The sequence below is a fragment of the Scophthalmus maximus genome, chromosome 1 (genome assembly GCF_022379125.1).
Source record: "Scophthalmus maximus strain ysfricsl-2021 chromosome 1, ASM2237912v1, whole genome shotgun sequence".
NCBI classification, from domain to species: domain Eukaryota; kingdom Metazoa; phylum Chordata; class Actinopteri; order Pleuronectiformes; family Scophthalmidae; genus Scophthalmus; species Scophthalmus maximus.
This window is the reverse complement of record NC_061515.1, coordinates 17,252,382-17,277,721: the sequence shown is the minus strand read 5'-3', so window position 1 is coordinate 17,277,721 and position 25,340 is coordinate 17,252,382. Positions and strand designations below refer to the sequence as shown.

The following is a 25,340-nucleotide window of genomic DNA, read 5'->3' as shown; positions in this document are numbered from 1 at the left end:
AGGTGGGGGGAGAAACAAAGACGTCCATTGTTATTTCCATCTGGTTTGGGGGTGGGGCTTACATGACATATACCCCAAAAACAAGTATCAGAGGGTGGCCTCTCCTCAGCCCTGACACCTAATGTGAAGAGTGACAACCCAGTTATTATAGGAAGGAATTATGTGAGCCTTTGTGCGAAGTGGGTAAGGAGAGCTCCTCATAGGCAGCTTGACTGGGGAGTCTCTTAAAATGCCAGTGACGGTGTCATTCTTTTGTCATAGCTAAAATCACATTCAGTGCTTCGGTTGTCACTGAGACTTTGTGTGCAGAGAGGAGTGGTTGGCGGTGAATGGGTGGGCAGGGTCAGGAGGGGTGGGCCACACAAGCTGGGAGGTGTCCCCCCACATGGTCCCCCATGACATCACCACAGCTTTTGTTTCTGCCCCTGCTGCGCACCAATTAGCCAGTCGCCGCCCGCTACAGGAGAGTGGGCTTTTGTGCTCCACGGCCGAGCAGCAGCCGCGTTCACTCGGTGGCTTGTGTTTCACTCTCCACGAGTAAGGAAACAGGATGCTGTGGTGGTACGTGATAACACGCCTGAGCTTTACGCTCAACTGTTCAGTTGGCATAATATCTAGTTATTTCTGTTGGTTGTTTCTACAGATTTAGTGATTTAAAAGGGACCAACATCAGATATGAGTGGATGTTTCACAAAGAAAAATATGAAATATTCTATCTAATATAAAAAAATATTATATTTTCCATCAATTTGTTTTTTATACATCTGCGTTTGTACCTGTTAATTGAGATGGCAGGCCTGTTTCCTTTCATTTGAAGATGTAGGATTCTAAAGCTGTTTTAAGACATGAACTAAGTCTCTGGACAATGACCGCAAAATTGCGTCCAGAGATTGTCATGATTTTTCCACTTATGTATGACGAACGCAGCACAGATTTTCAAAGTAAACGTTTTTGTTTACAGTCATCAACACGCCCGCTGTGAATCTTTCGAAGATTTTCCTGCTGCATTCTCACATGGGCGTACTCTGACATTGTGCGGAAATTGAACTAGCAGGAGAATTTACGGAAAACGTCCAAAGCAACATTTGTTGTCTCAAATACAGCCCCTCGCGGAATTTTCAGGAAAATGTCCGGATTTCAGTGCATGTCTGAAAGCAGCCAATATGCATTCATTTTCACAAGTTTGTGTTTTTATTTCTCTTCTTGCAAGATTTTTACAAGCTGTGACGTGTGAGTAAACGCACAGACAGTTTTACACAAGGTTGGGTTTGTACTAGGATTTGCAAGAGAGGTCAGGATTTTCTGGAGATTTAAACTAATTAACAGAACCATGTAGAAGGACTCAGTGTTTTTACTGACAAACACATCAACATGTAATTTGTAAATCTCGATAAACCCAGAACAGATGGGATTAAACAAGGAACTGCATGTGCAAACCTGTAGAAACAGAATTTAGAGGCATGAAACTAAATGTTCAGACTTTACAGGTACAAACGTTTACAAAACTAAAATTAAACGTATAAACGTGTATTTTTAAGCATATCTTTCGACTGATAACATTCCATTGTAATATGTCATTGTGCAGTGTTTGCAAAGCAGAGCATGTGTTTTCTCTGGTAAATGAGTAATTTAAACACTCTCATCCCTCATTGTCGTTTCGAGTCACATCTGACTCCAGTTAATCTGGGGATTGACGGCGACTCATTCAAAGGACTCTTACAATGCCAGTTCTTGGCGAGATTATGAAGGATGTGAGAGCACACAGCTGAATAAGGGTCGGCTGGAGACGCTGATCCAGCTCACTTCCGTGAGCCTTTTGACTCCTCCAGTCACTGTCAGTCACGGCGCATCCAGTACGCAGCATTTGTTTGGTAGTACAGGTTGTCCCCTCTGGCCCTTGTGGTCATTTGAGCCTGACACCCTGAATTTCTTCAGTCACAAGAACAACACACTTTTGATTCTTTCCCTCCTTCCCCTTGGTTCCATTACCCTAGAATGTGCCTATTACTGTGGACAAAGCCGAGGCCATTTAGCCGAGTGACTGTCCCATTCCACAGTGTCGTAATTGGCTGCCATCTCTCGTGGTGGCCTTGATAACGGCGCTGAAAATGAAGCTCATTGGCCTTGCGGTGCTACCCCCTGACCCTGGCGGCTGTGAATCATTCACAGCACTTAAAGTTAACCTGTTAACCCTGCTCTGGGTTTTATGGTCAGATTTGTCATTTCACTTCTACCCTGTGGCTGGAATAAAGGTCAACAGGAAGTCTTTCTCTGGAGTTTCCAGTAATTCTCCAAATATTTTTGCTTCACGTGTTTGTAGCTTTTAATATAACATGTAAGATGGGGCACATGTTAAGAAAAATGACATCCCATCTTTCATTTCAATCAGATTATTTTTTTAAACTTGCTGTCACTTGATAACCTTAACCTACACGTACAGTCAACTTCTGTTTAAGACTAGCATAGCTGGAGCATCTAGAAGATCTTAGTTCTGAGCTAATTTCCTTTCTTTGGGGGTGTGCATGAATATTTGGAGATTTTTCTTTGGTATGATCCTACGAAAGCTTTGTTTCCCCCCCCCCCTTACTTTATCAGGCTGCTACTATATTGTACAATTCTCAACCAGCACTGCGTGTGACTGTATAAAATACAATAATAGTGTAGAAAAGCCATTGTGCCATACATTTTATACCCCAATAAAACGCCTATTGTGGAAATTAACGCTGCCTTGCTAAATAGTAGCACAATTTTTCACATCGCTATTGTACAACCCCACTTTTGTCTAGTTCCACTCTACAGTTGTATACAATTGCCCACTGTACATAGTATAATGCAGCTATAGGTTACAAGTGTACTGTGTAAGAGAGAGTGAAAAGGGTACTCTGTTGTCTGTAGAGGGATTTAACACTTGCACTGAGCTGTCAGTATAGCTGCAGTTGTGAAAACTTACAACTTCAAATCACACAAGTTTGTGGGAGGTTTGTCTTGCATGCAAGAGTAGTGGTATACATACAGTATATGCACCGGCCCCTGTTTAGACTCTTAATTTCGACTGACCTCTTCACCTCATGTCACATTTTCTCTAGCAGCACTTAGCTTGTGCACCCGCATGCGATTGTGTTGCGGAGTGACACACTCTGGACTCTTGGAGACGGTGGTCTCCGGGGCAGATGCTGTATGCTACCTTGAGGGAAGCAAAGTGGACTGCTGATTGACATCTTATTATAGCTTCTCTCTGACAGGCCTACCGGGGAATAGAGAAGGTGATTATATGATGGGAGTTCCCTGCACTGGCCCAGGATTGCTTTTTGTACAACATGAGCATTAGAAATTCATCTGACAAGTCCAGATATTTTCCTGAAAATTTGAGAAATATGAGAGTGCTGTATGTCCGCAAGAGTTCATGTTTGAAAACGGCTATAGAGATGAAAAATTGTGGGGAAGGTAAAAAGAACAAACAAATTGCACAATATGGTTTCTCCTGCATGTGACTCAACAGCATTCATAATCTTCTACATTACTCCTTCTTAATCAGATATGTCACATTGGATGAAATCATCATTGACTTTGACAGTCTGCTATGCTAAAATTCACTTTTTGAGGAGAGAGGATACTCCCACAGTCCTTTTGTGGCCCCTCCTGGTCACAGGGCTTCTTCTACAGGATGCGATTACAGTTGTGCTCTGTGGTTTAACTGCTGTCCCCCAGCTTCCTCTTTTACAGCTGTGTAATTCACACTTCTTTTTACTTTACCAGAATTTATCATATGCCCAAATTAAGAAGTGTATGTTATCCTCCAGAGCAGGGATGTGAATGTTTGCCTGTGCAAGTGGGTGTATGAAAATCTACATTTTTTAGAGAAAGCCGTAGAGGAATATGTGTGCTTACATTCTCTGTGCTCCTGAAGCAGATATGGAAGCTGCCTCAGTGACACAGGTTCACAGGGACCTGCCAAATGATCTCAATGACAATATACACTCACCGGCCACTTTATTAGGTACACCTTGCTAGTAAAAGGTTGGACCCCCTTTTGCCTTCAGAACTGCCTTAATTCTTCATGGCATACTTTCAAAAAGGTGTTGGAAACATTCCTCAGAGATTTTGGTCCATATTGACATGATAGCATCACGCAGTTGCTGCAGATTTGTCGCCTGCACATCTATGATGCGAATCTCCCGTTCCACCACATCCCAAAGGTGCTCTATTAGATTGAGATCTGGTGACTGTGGAGGCCATTGGAGTACAGTGAACTCATTATCATGTTCAAGAAACCAGTATGAGATGATATGAGCTTTGTGACATGGTGCATTGTCCTGGTGGAAGTAGCCGTCAGAAGATGGGTACACTATGGTCATAAAGAGATGGACATAGTCAGTGACAATACTCAGGTAGGCTGTGGCACTTAAAAGATGCTCAATTTGTACTAAGGCGCCCAAAGAGATGGTATTCTTCATTCCTTGGTTGTAACGAATGTTTATTTGAGTTAATGTTGCCTTTCTATCATTCAAACCTGTCTGCCCATTCTCCTCTGACCTCTCACATCAACAAGGCATTTTCGTCCACACAACTGGCACTCACTGGATATTTTCTCTTTTTCGGACCATTCTCTGTAAACCCTGTGATGGTTGTGCGTGAAAATCCCAGTATATCAACAGTTTCTGAAATACTCAGACCAGCCCGTCTGGCACCAACAACTATACCACGTTCAAAGTCACTTAAATTCCCTTTCTTCCCCATTCTGATGCTCGGTTTGAACTTCAGCAAGTTGTCTTGACCACCTCTACATGCCTAAATGCATTGAATTGCAGCCATTTGATTGGCTGATTAGCTATTTGTGTTAACAAGCAATTGAACAGGTGTACCTAATAAAGTGGCCGGTCATGTGACAATAGAAAAACATCTGTAATTTCATATTTTCCCCTATTGTTTTAAATGATTCAAATATTTGAATTGAATACTGAATAAAATAAATGATGAAAATAATGAACGTAGCATAAATTAAAGTAATAAACGTTACGTTATTAGTCTGGTTGAAGTGCGCCTCCTGCTGGTATAATTGTTATAATGGTTATTAATGGTCCCAAATTTCCCGGTTGAGGGGCGAATGAAGGAATATCTTATCTTACACAGCATGTGAGGTCCGGAACAATTATGCACACATGAAATGAAATGTGCAGTACATTCTGGGTTAATTGGCCAATCATTTTAAATTATTTAAAAACAGAAATGAACCTGTTCTTGGACCAGCCTGGCACGCATACATGTTCCTATTGTATGAATTCCCCTTTTCCAGTCACACACGCTGACCATCCTTTATCATACCATTATCCCAATGAACTGCGGCCTGCAGCTCCAGCGGTATTGTGTCTGTGCCTGTGACGGCTCTATTGGTCTTGCTTGGCCACAGCTTCACACACAAAGCATGACAAATGAGAGCCCCCCCCCCCCTCATTACCTGAAACTGTAATCACTGTGTTGCCTGATAAGATAACTGTCACACTGCATGCTCGGCTATTGACAGCATTAGCCGCGCAGATGAACTATCTGTGCTATCTGCGCAGGGGTTGTTGGAACGGAACAAAATTGCAAACGAGATTGATCGCTGCCCTTTTAACCTATTTGGTGATTTTTGACCCGTGGTAATAATATTTGCTTGCTCAGATGTGGCCTTTGGAAAAGATAAGCCTGCAGAAAATGTGACACCAATGCACACGGAGCTAATGTGCTTACAGTACGTGCAAATATACACAAATGCTCCATGTATCCGCTCACTCTGTCGCCATCTAAGTTTGTCCCACAGTAGCTGGCACTGTAGGCACTGTAGCTAGCATGGTGAAAGTGACTTTTGAGTAGAATGTGCCAATTCAAGCATGGGGTCTCTCCTCTCCTCCCAGCCCAAGGATCCCGAGGGGACCCCTGAGCTACAGTGATATAAGAGCACCACTGAGGAAGCTGTTCTGCGCTCGGCTCACATCTGTTGTTGGTTTGTCCCATGTGCTCCCCCCACAGGACTGTTTGAGGAGCAGCAGTAGGTCGAATGAAGCTTAACATGATTTGACAGAAAAATATCCTCTCTTTGGCAAAAAATAAATTTGACAAAAGTCTGAATCGAGGCGGTTATGTGTGAAATAACCTGTGATACTTTGCAGCCATAGAATTCAACTGTATTTGATCAAGTGTTGCCATGATTAGGCCCCTTGAAGCTCTTTCCCTGGAAACCAGTGTCAGCAACATGATAAATGTGACTGACCTCTGTGTAATGTAACTCTGTCTGAGCCCATGTGATCAGAGGAGAACATGTACTTTATGTCCAGATGAGTGTGTCATTGTTTGCTCTCTAGTGCAGGTATTAAGCTGCGTTGGTTGGAGGCTTGCCTTGTCACTGTGATTAGTCATACTGCCAGATGTGGTCAGCAGGCCACATTGCGTAATTTGGCCCAGATGTAGGTGGAAACTTTACAGCCAAACACTAAGGTGGAAGCTGGTACTCCCCCTGATCCCCACACCAACACTGTTGTCTGTTCTTTGACTTCAGCTCAGGAGTTTACCATAAAAATGAATTTCAGATGGAAAAGCGAGTAGGATGGTTTTAGAATACCTGTCCTAAACCTCAGGGTGTTGTCTGGACAATGGCTTGGAACAGCCATTTTGTTTCCTCGAGGTCGTACCTGTTTGGGCTTGTTTTCTTATTATCTAGTCTCCTCCAACCCTTTTATCTTGTGCTGGTGATGATGAATGGTGCTTGTCAAAAAAACTGAGAAACACAGAGTGTTGGAAATTAGAAAAGATGGCCTAAAGATTACCACGGGTTCTAGATTTGGCTCAAGATGTGCCAGGATTTTTCATCAAAGGTAGAACAGTCCCAGTATTTGATATTTTAAGTTATCTTCTGACTCCACTTTTGCCCATTTCACTGCTTTAAAAGATTCCTTTACTTCTCTTCCGTTTGTGAAGCTAAACATGTATGACGAGACAAAAAGCCAGGGAGGCTTTAATGTCAGCAACCAATTTAATGCAGTTTGGTTGGGCAGACTGATTCGCCCATTTACATTGTTTAATCTGAAAGTTTTTAAACCATAAATTATTATAATTGCATCTAATTAATGTCATCATTGAAAAAAAAGAGGTTGCTCTTTTCATCTGATTCAGGTCGCTGTTCATCTGTGTGAACATTAACCTTGCTGCAGTCTCAGTGAACAAGGCCCGGTGCATTCCTCAGTTTATTGCTTGAGTGTCTATTTTCCTTTGTGAATATTTAATAGAAAAATCCTTAGGAAGAAAGGACATTTGCATATTTGCATTGATATGCAATTCCCTTGAAACTTTTTTGACCTACTTGTGCTATATTGGCAAGGTGTGATCCTCTGCTTTTATCTGCTCATTTCAATAAAGGCGTTGGGTAATTGATTTTGTTTGCTCCCCACGCGGCTGGTCAGCAGCCATTTTTAAACTGTCACAGAGGTGGACACTTAGTCATCGGAGGCCTTTTCAGTTCAGTACAGAAAATATGAAGCTGGTCTGAGAGATGGATGCAAAAACAGCGATGGTTAGGTAACAGACAAAGAGTGATTCAAAGAGCATAAGAAACCAAATGAGCAAATAGCAGCGTCCTGGATGATGAAGGCCTGGTCGGTGGGTACTTAATTAAGTACCTACCGACAGATTTGTAAACAAACTGTAGACACACTCCAGTGACCACAGCAGCACTGGTTTAATCATTGTTCAATATCAGCCGTATGTCTGTAATAACGCTGAAGTGTCGGCCATTAATTAGCACTGGCTGCAGCTGACACACATTACCCACCCGCTATCTTCACTCCACATCCCAGTGCCACAAAACTGCACAGACTGACCAATAGCATATGGCTCACGGTTCCATGTTGGGGGGGAGGGTGGCAGAGCCTTCTACTCACTTCAGCGACACCTCAGTGTAGAGCCAAGCCTCTATGGACGAGACAAACAAATGCTAACTCTAATTTGCAGGTTTCTCATTGGAATAAATGGGCTGTGTCCTCTGCCGCTGTTCAAATTACCACGACGTAGCTACAAATTTGCTTCCTGTGGGAAAATCTGTGGCCACCCAGAGCAAACCTCTCCTGGGGTAATCATTATCATTTCTGTCAGGTGCTTGTTAGGCCAACCTTGCAGCTCGAGCTGTCTGTGTCCTTGAGGCATCTACTGAGCCTCCTGTCACCCTTCAGAGACAGACCATTTAACACTGGCATCAAAGCGGCTATTATCCCGTCGAAGCCGAGCTATCCTGTTAGCCTAGGACAAGCATGGCGGTCAAAGGTCATTTAGGGTTAATCACAACCTCTGACAGTGAAGGGAGACAGCATGAGGAGACTGCACATAACCATTCTTAAATATAACATTTCCAATAAGATATACTTTGTTGTCTTCATTTGCATTGGGCTGGACCTTGCTTCCATCAATTCCGCTGCCGTCATCAACAATACCCACGTACAGGGAAAACATCAGCAAAGCACATTCAAAATAACAGGACAAGGGGGTCTATCTGAAGCTTCTTCAAACTGTACATTCTGTAAAATATCCACAAAATTGCATCCAGACATTTTCCCGAGTATGACAAACAGAGCTGGAGATTGTCAGAGTCAGATAGCAACATTCTGTGGCGTCTGGGTAGAGCATGCAGACGGCAGGACATGATGATAATTACACTGCGGAAAGCAGCGTTTTTGATCAGCAACACTTCCACTTGCTCGCTGTGAATTTTCCAGAGATTGTCCTGCTGTATTCTCACATGGGCTTGCCAGGAAAAGTTTCTGGAAATGTCCGAAGCAACGTAAGTGCACATTTGCGATCCCACATAACAGCCCCTTCTTATATGTTTCAGAAAACATCCCGACTTCAGTGCATGTCTGAAAGCATCTTTAAAGGCCCCCTTTTTCTAAGCTCTCTGAACAAATCATTCATTTACCAGACAATGTTGGTCCAGACAATATTGGTTCAAAAACCTTTCCCAGTTCACTCTGCTGTTTGTCAGAACCTCGTCTGGATCAGATGTTTGAGTGGAGTGATAAGCTCCGCAGACGAGTCCAGAACATTTCCACTATCTTCCAAAAAAATACACACAAATGCAGTGTGATTAATGCGGGGCTTTTTTGTTTTTTGTTTGTCGCAGACTTTCTATAATACCAGCAGCAGAGTAACGGGCTGTGCGCTCGAGAAGGTTGAATGGAGAGGAAAAGGTCACGCTGTCAATTTGGTAAACAGAGAAATGTTTAATCTTTTCCCTCAAGGGACATGAGCACGAACTCTGACCCCTCACCTCAAAAACCACCAGATCGGAGCTCTCTGCAGCGTCCTCCCTATCAGAGATGTAGACGCAGAAAGCGAGTCTGGTTGCCCCGAGGTGAAAACAATGTGTTTGTGTGTCAGGGACTATAGATTTGTGTAGATTTGAATGAGCATGTGTGGGCATGACATTTTCCTGCCGCTTCCTCACTCTGCATCAGTGTTTCAGTCCACCTGTAGTGCTCTGTGTTACACTCCATTCAAATTAGGGCTGAACGTTTTGGTGATTTGCGATTTGTTTTGCCATTATAATAAAAAGAAAGCGAGATGTGTTGAAGGGAAAGAAGGGGAGAGAGCAGTGAATTAACTCACGGTGACATATAGAGACTTTAGCTCTATCTCTGTTAGCAGTCTGTCTCTTTAACGAGGGAATAGTCGTGGTGTTTTACCTCACGGCGCCTTTGTGAGCCATTTTCATACGGAGAAAACAGTCGCAAACGACTCTGATGTGGTACTTTGTTTGCTAGACGGGGCGTCACTACTTTCACTGACTTGTTGGCTGTATGTGGTGTTGTTGGCCGCCTGTGGTGCTTTTTCAAGTGCTGGGACAGGTTGGTGGTGTATCCTCGAGACATAGCAACTGTTCCACAAAATGCTTTGCATAATACCTTCTTTTGTTGCACGGCTCAAATTTGAAACACTCCTGTATCACCGAAGTGCGTATTTTCTTCGGGACTCAATTGTCCAATGTTGCCTCATCCGCAGAGGCCACTCCACTAATGCAATGTTTTTCTTTGGTTTCACCCGTTCGTTGTTGGTGGGCGTATACTGTATGCAGTCGCCTTGGGCAACTTCTAATTGGTGATTATGACTGGCACACGAGGACGACGGCAGATGTGCTGCCTAACGTATTGTAAATTGCACCCTTTGCAAATTTTCAAATCGTGCTGTTTCAAATCACGATTTCGATTTGAAAACGATTAATCGTTCAGCCCTAATTTTGAAATTCTCTCCCTCTTATCTGTCCTCAACAATAGTGACCTTTGACCCAGAGAATAACATGACATCTACACAAATAGTTAGGTAAAATCAAACCCATCAGTAATATCTTACAGGAGTAGTTACATACACAGTAGTGACATTTAAGAGCGGAGATGAGAAGATTGATGATACACATCTGTATGGTAAATCTGTAGTTATTGGAGCAGTTGGTTTGCTTATCTTCAGCTAGGAAACGGTGACACAGCTAAAATGTGTGTGTAATTTTGCGACACTGTTAATGATAGTGTGACCTTGATACTGGTACCTTTTTTTAATGTTACGGTACACATGTTAACTTTTGTGTCATGACATGTTCACACACATCATACAGTTTATAACATTAACAAATATTAATCCATTTAACTTAATCGTGGTTTAACTTAATTTTTGTGTTTCAGCTCTTTAGTCTTTTTGTACCATCGCGATGGCATTTTGACACTAAAAGCAGATTTACAAAAATAATAAATCTATTTACAATATCTTGAAGTTGTAATTTTACATGACATGAATAAAAAGAAATGTCTAAAAGCTGTAATCAAGGTGGGATCATTCAGATTAACTCTGCTGTGGCCTAAATATAGTAAAAAATGTTAATGTGTACAGTGTACAAGTGTTTTTAGTTTTTTCATGCTGCCTGCTTACTGGCTCATTGACACTTATGAGATTTAATCCTTAAGTATCGGAATTTGCGACCATGGAATTTTTTCATACTTGATTTTATTTTAGCAATTCGTTGTTCAGTGTTTGGTAATCCAGTCCTAGGTCTTCATGTTAAGCCAAGCCAACCATGTTAAGCCAAGCCAACGTTAATGTTCAGTAATGTGCTGCTAAGAAGCACTTGGTAAGACCTGATTAGCTCCTGCCCAAAGCAATGAGTGAGAGGTCAAAACCTAAATCGGTCTCTCCTGTTATATCCACTAACAATTTGAATTGTTGTAAATGTGAATCCGATTAACAAGCATCTCATGAAAACCATTGTGATATCAGCGTATGATGAATCTTAGCCTCCTGGCTAACATAAAATGGGACTTTAAGTAATGTGAGTGTGCGTCGAGACAGCTAGTCATCTGTTCATTGTGGGAGACCGACATGCCAAGGCTGGTCATATGACCCCCAGCTATGAGTCAGAGATGACAGCGGGAGTCGTCTGACCAGCCTCAGTGTGACCCGTGGGCAGTGCCCTGCTCCACTATGCTGAGTCCCTGACTCTGTTGCTGTCCAGCCATTAGCTTGCGCGGCCCTGCAGCCCCCCCCCCCCTCTCATCCAGCAGCATTAGCAGCATAATGGAGGTCAGGGTTGGGGGATAATTTCAAGTGAACTGTGGCAGATTTATTTGTGTATTTGTATCTGCTAAATGGGACCAGTCTTGTGCGTGTGTGTGCGTGCGTGTGCGTGCGTGTGCGCGTGTGTGCGTGTGCGTGTGTGTGCGCGTGTGTGTGTGTGTGTGCGTGCGTGTGTGTGTGTGTGTGTGTGTGTGTGTGTGTGTGTGTGTGTGTGTGTGTGTGCGTGCGCGTGCGCGTGCGTGCGTGCGTGCGTGTGTGTGTGTGTGCGTGCGTGCGTGCGTGCGTGTGTGTGTGTGAGAGAGAGAGATTCAGCGTGGTTACATATGGCAGAACTGAGCCCCGTGATCACCTGGGTTATTTACCATATTTATTGTTGATTTTATTAATACCATTAGAAGTTATGGTCTCAGATAAATTAAATACAAAAAAAAGTTAACATGAACTGATAAATATTACTAGCTCAAGTAGTAATGGTCTACTGTTGTTCTTGGCTCTTTTAGTTTTAACAAAATATTTAGCATAACTTCAGACTCCTTTTCTTTCCTTTTTGATCTATGAGGAACCAGATAGTACAGGTTATTGTGGATTGCCTGATGAATAACGGAACACAGAGACAAGAGCAAACACTGATTTGGCTTGAAGATTGATAAAAAAAGATCAGTAGGTGCATTCATCTCCGCAACACTGACTGGGATCAATTTTGTCCCAGCTAATGCAGAGGTGTACTAAACCTTGTTGGCTTAAAGCCTCTCAGCTGAAAACAGACCCATTTATATTCCTCCACACACTGTCTACATCACACAAGTATGTTTGAGTCATGATAAGGACCCCATCCCTATCTATGACCTTTTGACCCTTTGACATGTCTGACACAGCTAATTCTAAAGTCTTTACAGGACAAAATGAGGGCTATAGTCGCCACACACCTCGTTTCATTTTACCTTACACACCAAGATGAACTTAAACCCTCACCCTAAGTAAACTTTCACATTTTGTCATATTAAAATGATAAACTCATCATTTAATCTTTCAAACACATTCATAGTGGTGGCCTACAATTCACTCTTATCATTTATTGACCTTTAGTAGCATTGTATTGTGATGAAATGTCATGCTGATTTCAACCGAAAAGTTATGAGATGTTTATTTTTACACGTTTGTCGGTTGTAATATATGACAATGGAAAACAATTTTATAAATAAAATAATGTGATAGCGATTCCAGCTGTTGATTTCACGCAGCTTTCATATGTGCTACATTGTTGTGCCACACAGGATAATTGGTTTCTGTTCATAATGAACACAAATGGGAAGGGGAAAAAAAGTTATTGTTCCATCATGTGCTCTCTGCTCCATCATGACCTGGCACCAGGCAGCATACACGTTTTAATTACTTCTGCTGAGGAGGTTATGTTTTCGTTGCTGTTTGTCTGTCTGTCTGTCATTCAGCAGAATAATTCACAAACTGCTGAAACGATTGCCATGAAAGTTTGCGGAGGGTCGGCGCATGACCCAAGGAAGAACCTATTAAATGTTGGAGTGGATCCAGATAAATGGGCTGATCCGGGATTTCGTCTTCAACATGGCGAGATAGGGCTTTAACCTTAGTGGAGGTATGCACTTGCTGAACAACATTAATGTGAAAAGTCCACTAGGCTGCAATCATGGATTTTACCTTTGTTGTGTTAGGTTATATATATCTCGACATGCTTCAGTAAAGAAATATAAATGTTAATTTTAACAACAGAATGATTTAAAAATCAAATTCAAAATGGGAAAAATCTCCTCTGCGGACATCCACAGTCCATGTCTGTTCTTGCAGCGAGATGTGCTGGAGGTGAAGAGCCAGATCGATGAGGAGGAAGGTTGCCGGTACAATCACTGGATGTTATTACATCAGTGATACTTGCAACCTCAGCTGAGCTTCCCATGAGTGAGGGTATTGAATCTTAAGATGCCCCAAGGGCGTTTCACCGTGAGAGACTGTCTGCTATGAACCCAAAACTCTACATATGTACATGTAATCAGTGGCACATTAATGAAACACTTACAGAGGTATGCGAGAACAAAGGGTTTGAAGTATCTCATGAAGGTTTGATGTCAGTCTGTTCTGTCTGTCAATCCAACTGGAAAGTACCATAACATACTCAACTGAGTGAAGCATCTCTGCTCTCAAAGCAGCTTTTTGGCAGTCAATGGATGTAGCTTTCCCCTCCGCCAGTCACTCTGTCACACGGCTGCCATTTCCTCCTCGGGGTCCCGTCTCCTGAGAGCTGGTCTGTCAGCCAGAGACTGTTGGAGGTGGAGGGTTAGAGGTGTCAGATTTGACTGGGATACAGAGGAGATAGAGGTGTGAGAGTTGGCCATGATGAGGTTATCGGCTAATTACCCCGTAGTCGCGGCGCTGACAAAGTTTTTTTTTTTTCCCTTTGTTTTTTTAAGTACTCCCAGAGGAGTTATTATCCTCCCGCAGCTCCCAAAGAACTGTTTTTGTAAATGGAAGTGAGTCTGACTTTATAGTCAGCCGAGCGTACCACGGAAGTCTTTACCTATTTAACCTTTGCCAGCTCCGGGCCCAAGTGATGAGCCGTGCAGTTGTGAGGCAGTACCTCTCCGAATCATTATTGTCCTCACACAATGAATGGACTCCCTCTGAGACGAGAGAACACTTTTGCACTGGTTCAGTCCTCTTGAGCTGAACCACGCAGACCAAACACAACCACACATTCACACTCTGGTCTCCGCCCCCTCCCCCCATAAACAATCGTGACGGTGGCAGTCTATTTAGCTGATGGATATGGTATTGACTTTATGGCCCCCTTGCTCCATCTGCAAGGGGCTGACACAGTTGGTTTCCTGCGTTTTGGAGGGAGCTGAGGTGGATAGATTGACTTGCGTATCGATAACTCTCTCCTCTTGTCTTTGGGCAGATGTTTTATGGCCGCAGGAGGACGGGATGCTGAAGTTAGAGGGGAGAGAATCGGGCTTGAATAGCTGGGCTGTAATGGTTAGAGAATTTTTTTTCTGTGGAAGAACTGCAGGGTTGGAAAAATAAACCAAAATAAAGCCTGAATAAATAACTCATCTCGTTTGCTTTTTCTCCCCCCACATCACTCAGAATCTCTGGATGTTCACAAGAAGATGAAATTAGACAAGATGAAACTTTAATGATGGCTTTGGGCAATTTGAATAATACAGACTTTGCACGCTAGACTGTGAATTTTCAGCCATTGTCGTGTGTCTTTCCGTCAGCTTTGCTGAAGACGTCACTCGTTGGTTCTTTGAAAATGCTCAGGCCTCTGCTTTAATATCAGGCCTTGACTGCTGTGCATTTGTCTGAATTCCATTGTGTCTCCTTAGCGCAGGTTATTGATGAACGCAGGCTAAGTAGCTACAGTTTGCCAGGGAAATGGCCTTAGCTTTTGTTTTCTCATCCCACACAAACTCTTAATGGCCTTATTGGATCAATTAGAAGCCCTTCTATAGAGGCGCTCAGTAACTCATGATTTAGCCAGCCTTCATTAGCTTATTGGGATTGTTAATAGGATTTAGTCTGTGAGTGTGTGCGCAAACTTGTTGGGATGAGTGTGACATTTTTCTTATCTCTTCTGCTACTTATCTTATTGGCATTTTGGGTTTTGAGCTTTCGGCTCACACTTTAAGTTGGGGTAAGTGTGAAATATTTTCCGTTTAAAGTACTGTGATGGAAATATGAAAATCTGTAGTGTTAGTGGTGTGAATCTGTTCAGCAGTTAAACATAAAGCTTTTATGTGTGAATGAGGCTCAGATGTGCACAGCACACATGTAACTGCAACCGTACATGTTACCAGCTGGGACATGCATGTACGACACACACGTTTCTTAGAAAAGAAATGGATCGTGAAGTGGTCTCTCCTCTGTGGTTTGCTGTTTGGAACCTGTTTCCATATTATGCCCTGCTCCTTGTTGCTCCATCACTGCCCTCTGTAGAATGAAAGGGTTTGGTCCCAGTGGATATCCTGAAGGGACAGACAGGGAAACGTATGTAGGACCAGCAAGTGTTGATTTGCTGTAACTTTGCAACCTGGATTGTATTAATGTTAAAGGACCAGCTCAATATTTTGGAACATATCCTCTCTTTTCATTTTGGAGATGAGATGAGAAGATTCATATCACTTCTTCAAATCCTTACATCACTATGAAGCTCCCAGGCATCAGGGCCCGGTGCCCGGCTTCAGTTTCAGCAGTTCTACTGTACAGACATGACAGTGTTTCAGTCTTCTGCAGCTTCAAATAACCATTATTAATGTTATCAATTCATCTGTCAATTCATGTCTTGTTCGATCTGTCGTTTTGTCTGTCAAATGTAAGAAAAATAATAATTGCCTCATTATGACCAACAGTCAAAATTCAAAATAAATGTTAAGTATCAGATATGTCAAAGAAAAAAGATGAAGCATCACATCTGAGAAGCTTTAACCAACAACATTTTGGAAGTTTTGCTTTGACAATGTTGTGCATCGGTTTGGGCTAATTTGGTTATCAGCAATAATTAATGATTATCAAAGATTATTATGAATTATTAGAATCAATAGAGCTTATTAATCAATGTTAATAGCAACGGGGCACCACCCGGAAACCGGGACCAATAACCAAATAGTCAATTCAGTCTCAAGAATTAAAGGTTTTCACTCAAAATTTTCATATCTGGTTGATATGAGCATTTAAGGAGTGGTGTGAATCCAAATGCTGACTCTTGTCAACCAGCCAATATCACAATGTACATCCAAATAACACAAGACAACTTCTCTTTAAAGTATAACAGCATTTATTGACTTTAGCAACATCAATGTACAATCAATAATACTTTTAATAAATGTCTATTATATGCTAAGCTACCAATCATATATCATATGGTCATCATATGAAAAGACAACATCAAGCGTGCGTGCGTGCGTGCGTGCGTGTGTGTCTGTGTGTGCGCACAGGTGTGTACCCGTGAAAAGGGGAGGAGGAACAAGATGGCGGACGTGACCTGGGAAGTCACGTGATGCCAGAGAAAGGTGGAGCGTGAGACCTCAAGTTAACCGGTGGCTACCTTTAAACATGTGACTCTAACAAAGGAGAGATTGGGGACCAAGTTAACTTCGGACCAGAATCTCTCAAGCACCCACGAGTGTGTGTGTAAATGTTCGCTAGTAAGAAAGCGATCAAAAGTCATCAAAGCAGCCGTAAGGCTCATGGGATGATGACTGAGGTCCAGCACCTGGTCTGTGTGACGCAGGGTGAGCCGGCGCGTCTATCGAGAGCGTGGTGAGTTCAGACACGATGGCAGAGCAACACACAATAGTCCAAAATGTTCAGACACAAATCACAGTCAAGCAACACTGATAATAACGCGGTTATTATAGCAGCAAGAAACGGGACACGGCGGTCCGGTACGAACTTCACAACAATACACAGTAAGTTAACTTACTGAAACACATAAATAGCCTACCTTCTGCCCAGAGCTAAAGCCTCTTACTGTACTCCTTCGCAGGGGAACAAGCGTGTGCAGTCCGTCCTCGGACGCGGCGGTGCTGCGATGCACGAGGCTGGAGCCGTCTGTCGCTTCCTAGCGACTGAGGGCGGTGCAGGGCCCTCCGCGTTCGGATCAACCGGCGGTCGACTCGGTTGAAAGACTGTGGGTTCAGGTCTTTTGTTCTCCAGGGATCAATCGACAGTGTTCTGTCTCAACGGCTCTTGTCCTGGTGTGTGCGTATCTCAGCCCATGAGATGCTCACTTGTGTTGCCAGCACTGCTGCGGTGGTAGCATTTCTCATCACCAGCTTTCACCGAAAACATGAGCTACGGCTGCTAGGTGCTGTCATGGCTTATGCACAGTTTCATACATGTATGTAGTTTTGTTGAAAGTTGTTGCCTAATGAAAGACAGTAACCAGCTCAGATTCCTTGATCATGGTTTTCTTTAAACAATGTTTATCTCATTGTTTTACGCCTAAGACTTGGTGGGAATTTTCAATATCTTCCATGACAGGCTTATTATCAGCAGCGCCCTTCCTTTTCCTGTTGTGAAGAAAATCTGGATATTGTCAGAGGGGAATTTTGCACAGCCTTCCTGCGTCTAGTTTACGCATCAGTAAGAAACCACACAAGCCGCCCAGGCCCTTGTGTCAATCACATCTGTGTCAACTCACTGACTGGCTTTCATCTGAATCTTTAATAGTGCAGCCGACATCAGGGTTTCACTGAAATGATAAGTGCTCTTGTGGCCGTTACACTCTGTGAGATGATGAAACATTTGTGACAGACATGACAAGAAGCCTTTCACACTAGACCCTTTACCAGACACAAAGCTTATGTCACTGAAATAAGCTTGCAAGTTTCTTTCTCTGTCAATAAGTCTGCATTTCAATCAAGATAAACCGGGGCTGTAGTGCAGAGACATGAGTCAGAGATGCATATTTCATTAAAACAGGCCAATAATCAGTTGTTCTATATACTTCCGAGGCTGGAGACTGTCTTTTTAGCCACTTTTAAAGGCTGATGCGTCGGCGTGCTTGCTGCATATTAGTGGGGCAAATGAGATTAAGACAATTCAGAAAGAGCTTGTTTATTGTGTTTGAACTCCTACCTGCATCCCCTGCAACACGTAGCATTAGATGCCTATTATATCCATTTCGAGGAAAGAAAAAGAGGGCTAAGAATTTTTATGCTTACTCAGATAAAATACAAAATGACTTTGATATTCATTCCCCCTGTCATTTCTACCAAAGTCACAAAACTTTTTATGTCAGAGGAAGGGATTACAAGAAAGTAGATTGTCATCTATCTGAGTGAGACACAAAAGTAACATTCAAGCTTGGTTATTCCGTTTCCTCTGTAGCTGTTTTCAGACATCAACTCCCGAAAGTATCCGTAAAATTCTGGACATTTTTCCGGAGTTTTCCATTCACATATTAAGAACGCAGCAGGCGTTCACAACAGCAGGGACATTTCTAGAGCATTCAGTTGAGTGGTGGCACCTGGGTACAACGCCCACTCGCTCACCGTGAATCTTGCAAGATTTTCATGCTGTTTTCTCACACAGGCTCACTTGGAGCACTTTCCAGAAAAGTTCCTAGGGGGTTGGCAGGAAAAGTTCCGGCGAATGTCCGCGGCAACATTTGTGGACTTTTGCATTCTCACCTAAAATCCCTTTGGGAAATATAAGGCAAAAATGTCTGGACTTCACTGCAGAAGAAGAATAACCATAAGACAACTTATGGTTATTCTTATTCTTTTCCTCTCCAAATGTGGTTTATTTTGTCCACGTCTGCTTCCTTCCCATTCTGTTTACCTACAGACAAATCAGTCTCAAATGGACAGCCTGAAAATAAGAGTTTTAAAGGTACAGTCAAAGACAAACAGTTTTTGGTGCCGTTGATAGTTGTTAGTTTGTCTGGACTCTCGTGGCCCAGACAGGAGCTATGTGTTGCAGTGGCAGAAGTTCAACCCCTGCAAAGGCACCAGCACTTAGACATTTCCACTAACATGGGATAACAGCAGCGTAAGAGGGGATGAGTGCGCTCATGCTTGTTCATCTCTCATCAGGCCCAATCTTCCTCCAGGACAAACAAACATCCAGCGAGAGGCAGGCCACAGAGAGGCCAGCGAGCTTAATTTAGACTCCATGTTTGTGTTTTGTTTATGCACATGCACGGCGTGCGTCTTTTCATCGGTAGACTGTGTGCACAATCATGCAGTATGTTTTTAATACATCCCGTCTTAATGTCTTAATGCTTACATCCGATTACGCCCACTTGCATTTTTTGGAAGAACAGCAGGGAATCTATTTGATGTCTTTCTGCTTCAAGTCAGCAACATGTTCATTTACTGTGTGTGAATCAGTGGAGCAGTTTCAGAGCAGAGAAACGGAGAAACGCATTGAAATGCATCCTGTCAGGGTGCTTCGGTTATATGCTTCTTGTGTGAGCCTGTATTGACTTTACAAACAGCTGTATTTACTTGACACCCTTCTGGACTGTATACTCCATGAACACCAGCAAATGTAATACGGGTCAAATGAACACAGTAAAAGCAAAGGAAGAGAGAGAGAGTGTGTGTGTGTCTCTGTGCAGCTGATAGGGAAAACAGGGAAAGCAAAACGGTGTCGTAGATGTTTTGTAATCGTGTTACTGATTCTTTATCAAGTGTATTTTCTGTTAACCCTGATCCACAAGGAAAAAATTGATAAATCTTGTATTCAGAATAATTAAGCAGAATAATGGAAGAAAAATTCCCTTGAGGAAAAACAGAGGAAAAAAGAGGGAAGAGCCAAGGCTAGAGGAAGTGTGTTTTATTTCACATCGACGTGCTTAATCAAGATAGCGCTTCCGTATTAATCCATGTCTGTATGATTTCACACCACTATAACTCTCCTCCAATAGCCGATCGCAAAAAACCCACCTCGAGCTGAATAATCAATATGCTAATTAATGCTCCATCAACAAATCTGATTTGCTGCTTGTGATGTTTTAAATGCGTATACATTAGATATCTCCTGGTCTCCTGAACAATGCATTTCTGTAGAAATGGAAGTGTGCAGGGTTTTTTGGGATTCAAGTGCCACTTGATTTTGAAGTCTGAATAAAATTGCTAACGTGTACTTTTTTCTCTCTCTCTGTTTCTCCACATTGAATGTTGTGGTGATTGCTGCCTCTGGGTGCCTCTTCAACAGGTAATGCGATTTACTTGTCTCTCTCTCTCTGTCTTTCTCTTTCCATCAGCGTTATCTCTGTTAGTCTGCAAGGTTTTTAGCCTGCAAACACCAGTGTCGAGACATCAGTAGATGGCAGTTATTTAACAGATATGATCTCACTGAGGTTCGGGGAATACATATATTATTCCACGTAGTCTCCAGCTGGAGAGCTGAGCTTAAATTGTTTCTGCGGTGCAAGTGGAGAAGAAATGGGAAAAACTGCATGTTTCTTTTTTTTTTGATTAGGTCTAGGATGAGGTGAGGTTGAAACAACAAAATTGACTCAGTGACACTCAAGTGGTTTAAACTTGGCCGTAGGAATTTCCAGAGAGGAATTTACTGAGGCATTATATGTTTGGAGAAGCTAGTCTGAAAGCAGAAGGGAAAAAAAACCCAACTGACTCCAGCAGAGGCTCTGGGTTGAAGAGGAGCTCTTGGGTTAAATCTGCCTGGTCTGTGTGGAGCTCAGTGAGGACGGATATCCTCCCTTTAATCCCTGAAGGCCCATCTGGTGTGTGAATCTCCATGATTGTGTGTGTAAGTGCGTGCGTGCGTGCGTGCGTGCGTGCGCGAGTGTGCAAACGAGGATGCCACACTGCCCTAATTCACAACTGTCCATTTTTCAAATCCCTAGGCCGCCCTCAGCACCGTCACGATCCCACTGACCAACCCCAGTGTTGTTGTTTGATGCGTTCCTACCTCCGTTTCGGCCTCGCTCCTCCTTCTCTGACGTTATAATCCGCGCATTTCATTGTGATAAGCCTGAGAGGTTATAAGCCCTTCTCTTACTATCACACTTTATTTTTCTCTCTGTACAATCCTCGCCATCATCATCAAGCCCTCCCCCCTTTCTGTAGACCCTCCCCACTGCTCATAGCCCATATCTCTTCCTGAAGCTCTGTTTTTCCCATTTCACTGTTGCATGATAAATAATTGAAACGACTGTCAATAATTTTTTGTCTGTCTGTCAGGTGCTGTTTGTGGGGTGTGGGATATAGCTGAATTAAAGGGCAGTACGCAATGGCACAAAACTTAGTGGCGTATAGTGGCAGTTGATAGGTCACTGCCAAACAGCTGCCTGTCTGCCTTCCTGTCTGTCTGTCAGTCTGTGTGCACATTGTGTGTATTAATGTGTGTTTTTGGTCTCTGATTTGTGGCTGCTTTGTCAGTTGTGCAGTGACTGATAGTGATTATATTACTATTCTTGTTGACAGGTTATTTAGAGGTTATATTTTATGCAGTTAATGCACAGATTCAATTCTTCTGTTTGTATCACTAATATTTCCCTCAAGTCTGTTCCCACCATATTTAATTTTCTTGTCTTTTTTGTTTTTGCAGTTTTTGCCTCATGAAAGCCGTCGGGTAACTGGTGATACACTTGAAAAGTCATAATGTGACAGACCCAGTTATCCAGAATGACTATCTAGTTTTAATATCTAATGCATTACGGAGTATATGTGAGCTTTGGGGTGTTATGCCTGCGTTTATTCATTTGCATCTGTGTTGTCTGAACAAACAAACATCATCTGGATCAGGGTGGCAGCCTCGCACCGATTGCGTCGCTGGTAGCTGGTCTCTGCCTCGATTGAGTGCTCAGATGTAGGGTGGAGATTATGAACTGATTAATTTGCAGGGGAAGATTTCGGAGGGCCAAAGGAGAGGCGATGGCAGTGAGCTAAGCATCTGGGATTATCCAGATTTAATGGCGGGAATAAAGGGTCCCACGGGTGAAAAATGGTCAGATGCAAACAGTTGCTGTGAGGTTTAAAAACACCACGGTCCAACAGTCAAACTCTCACAGACAGGACTGTTTTTGTAGTAACAATGTATTTTCAGAAGAGCCCTTATGACAAATAAATGTAATTGAGGCTTTATATTTTACAATTTGACCATACATTTTATTATAATTGTATTGCTTATTCTGTAAATTGTTTCCATATTGGTGCTAACTTCAATGCCGATACCCATGCGTCTGCGAAAGGGTCATATCGGCCAATTGATAACTGGGTCAGACTCTATTGTTCAGCAGAGGAAGTGCGGCAGTTGTCATCACTACAGGATGTTGTTTGGGGACTCCTTGTCGGAGGTAAACATTTTTTAACACTGAAATCCAATTAAGCTATGTTTATCTGTGGGACCTCTTAGAGGCATCCATTAGTGTTCCATTAGGAAAACAAGTAGCTGTCACAAGCTCATTGGGTCATCTCTTCCAATATATGTCTTATAATCGTGGTTGTTACAGTGAACAGTGTCACCTAAGACTGTCAGTACCCCTGTCAAACTTTTTTCTAATAAACCTGCTCCATGCAGGGAGTTTTAGCACAGAAATAACAATTTTGATTTAGTATTACAGTGAACAGTTTTTAATTGGTTGCGTTTGCAGCATAAAGTAAAGGTTTTTGAGTTCTTACAAAACCTTAGGAGACCAGACAAATTGTAATAAGTTCACACAGCTCTGATCGATTTGTACTCTGGTTTTTATTAGCCATGGATTTTTGGCTGTCCACGTTTACTGTAATATTTTAAGGTTCATTACACCAATATGTGTGAAATGTGTTTTCTTGCACACATAATCAACCTTTCAAGCCCGAAGCTCAAAGTCACGATAACACACAGGTCTGCTTCGATTGATGTGAGTGATTGATTTATAGAACCTGTGTTCAGTCTAGTTAAACGTAGATTTTTGTGGGTGGTATTTTTGGAGAACTTGAACCAGTGTAAACTCATGTGTCATCTACGTTTAACTAGACTGAACACAGGTTCTATAAATCAATCACTCACATCAATTGAAGCAGACCTGTGTGTTATCGTGACTTTGAGCTTTGGGCTTGAAAGGTTTATTATACAAAAGGAGAGTTCTTTGATGAACAGACTCTGACTCCAGATTGATGATGTGATAAAAAGCAAAGGCAGACCGCTGACCTCATCCTCCGTGACGTAACACTATCGTAACTAAATGATGATGGTTCAGACGGTTTCCTCGCAGCGCCGTCTGTTGTTCTGAGTGTGTGTGAGTGTATGAGCATCTCATATCCAGAAAGAGGTCATTTCATATCTACATAATGATAACATATTTCTCACTCCTACCTTTCCTCGACCGCAAAAATTGGTGTCATGTCTTTTCAGATGCTGAGTAGCACCAGCAGCTGCTCCTTCCATCTTCATGATTTTTTGCTACATGGTTTGTCATGGGCCAAAGCCTCTCGCAAAGTCTGACGTTTGTGCCACATCCACAGACTCTCTCTCTGTACTGTTTGACCTGATTGTTTTGTGTAGGTGGTGAAAGAGGTTTGTGGCATTTGAGTCATGTGGTGTAATTAGCAAAGTTTGGTTTTCTGGTCCACATCAGATTTTTCAAGCCCAAACCACATCCATGTGACCGAAGTATTGCCCCTCTTTTAGATACCAGCTCCTCGTTTTACCCATGGATCAATGAAGAATTTCATGGGTGTGGGTACATGTTTTTTTATGTTCATAATGTTCATAGAGCTCTCTGTTTTTTTCTTTGTTTGTGTGTGTGTTTGTGTGTGCTTGTTTGTGTGTCATGTGACATGCAGCTTTTTGCAGCTGGCTCAGGCATTCACACCCTTTGGTGAAAGAATTCAAAGCAATCCATCATTCCATGCAGGAGTCCTTGAAATCCACAGAATGCGTCCATATACAGTACAGTAGGTCCACCATTGGAAGATTTATGATTTACTCTATGCCACCTATAGATATAGGGATGAATACCCTAAGGGCACAGTGAAGTATGTGCCTGTTCACACTCTCACTTGATAAAGCAACAAACTCTCCTGATGTCACCTTGACTGTCTCAGGAGGGGAGGGATCCAGCTGTGACACCCAATTACTGCATGCTTCCCAACACGCTACACCTTTTTTGTCACTGACACTGTGGTCCCGGCCTGTGTCATAGAGAGTCGAGAGGAAACGGTGGCGCACAGTCATGGAGCTCATCTTTTTCCCCCCCATGAGAAGGTGTGGATGCCACACAGCTGATCGGGGAGAAAGGTGCGGACCAAATTTTCCAGGGGTCTCTGTTTCAAAAAGAGCCGATTGTTTTGTCAGCAAGGAGGAAGACTCCAGGTAGTATAACATTTTTGACCTCAGCTGCAAGTAAAGACCTTACTGTATATAAACATGGACGTAGCTTCCGTGACTTCACCCATTGGTTTCTGCCGGCCGGTTTTGAAGCCCAAAGTGGGCGGTTCCGCAGCGGCTCAGCCGACGCCATGTTGGCAGGGATCGACTCCTCCCTTACCCGGCTAATCCAAATATGGACATAGAGGTGGGCCGAATGCAGACCAGTCGCTGAAATGTCATCACCTACGTCGAAGCTTCCCAGTTAGCTGAGGCTAAGGAGCTAAGCTAATAAGCTAGACTAAGTGTGAGCCGGCCAGCGCTGCGGCCCCGAGGCTGCACCGGGTCTACTGACTGCGGTAACGTGCACTCCGGTTTTTCATTATCTGAAGCATTTATCACACTCATTTATTAATTTAATCCTACAGTCACAATGTGGACGTGGTGATGGGTTTGTCCGTCGAGGTGTCCAGAGAGCTGCAGACCTTGGCGTGCTGCGTTTGGCTGGTGGACTGTGGTGGAAAAGTCTTCTTCCACTCTGTTTCCACTCCGTGAGGAAGCGCAGCAGCTGACGTCCTCATCATCCACTGTGGTGACACCAACCTGAGGGAGATCAGTAGCATCAGGCTGGTCCACATGAAGACGACCTGCAGCAGACTCACCTCCAGCACCTCGTGAAGGGGACCTGTAACTGCTACAGTTGGCAGTGTCACTGCTATTGAATTTGGCCTTCAGGACACACTTTGTTAAGCCTAAACATGTCCCTGACTTTCATGGACAATGTTAAGTTTATTTTATGTTCATTAATGTTGATAAAAGATACCAACTATAGCTACAACACTTATTACCTCTGCTCTTCTCCTCCCCTACAGTCCCACACTGTATCCCCTTCTCCTGCCACCACATGGACTCTGCACCTCTGGGCACATTCTGAGCTCAGCTGTTACTGCTTGCACAGG

At 43.0% G+C, this 25,340-nt stretch overlaps 1 protein-coding gene and 1 long non-coding RNA gene across 3 annotated transcripts in view; both read left to right on the top strand.

The window, feature by feature from the left end:
* The window catches only part of LOC118299107 (mannosyl-oligosaccharide 1,2-alpha-mannosidase IA), a 186,196-nt gene that overhangs the window by 29,035 nt on the left and 131,821 nt on the right, over positions 1–25,340 (top strand). The gene's annotated exons all lie outside the window — the stretch shown is intronic.
* On the top strand, positions 16,681–18,331 carry LOC118299127. The gene is made up of 3 exons (XR_004789772.2): positions 16,681–16,875; positions 16,974–17,024; positions 17,102–18,331. It is a non-coding gene; the product is annotated as an uncharacterized LOC118299127 (long non-coding RNA).